Raw genomic sequence first — 233 nt, forward strand, 5'->3', positions numbered from 1 at the left:
TAAGCCTGGACTACAGTGGGGATCACTCTGGTGCTATAATTTCAAGGAAAGTGGGCTTCAACAAACCGGTGATTTTTCAATAAAGAGTGGAATTAGTTACACAATGATATTGTGGTGAAAACGTGACATGCTCTGTGACCTTGGGGAAAGGTTACATCTGTCTCCTTCAAGTTCTTCAACTATTAAATGTGAATGATAATAATAATGAAGCCTTAGGGTTGTTGTGATAATTA

The sequence above is a fragment of the Fukomys damarensis genome, unplaced genomic scaffold (genome assembly GCF_012274545.1).
Source record: "Fukomys damarensis isolate Sample0158 unplaced genomic scaffold, DMR_v1.0_HiC HiC_scaffold_16, whole genome shotgun sequence".
Classification (NCBI taxonomy): Eukaryota; Metazoa; Chordata; class Mammalia; order Rodentia; family Bathyergidae; genus Fukomys; species Fukomys damarensis.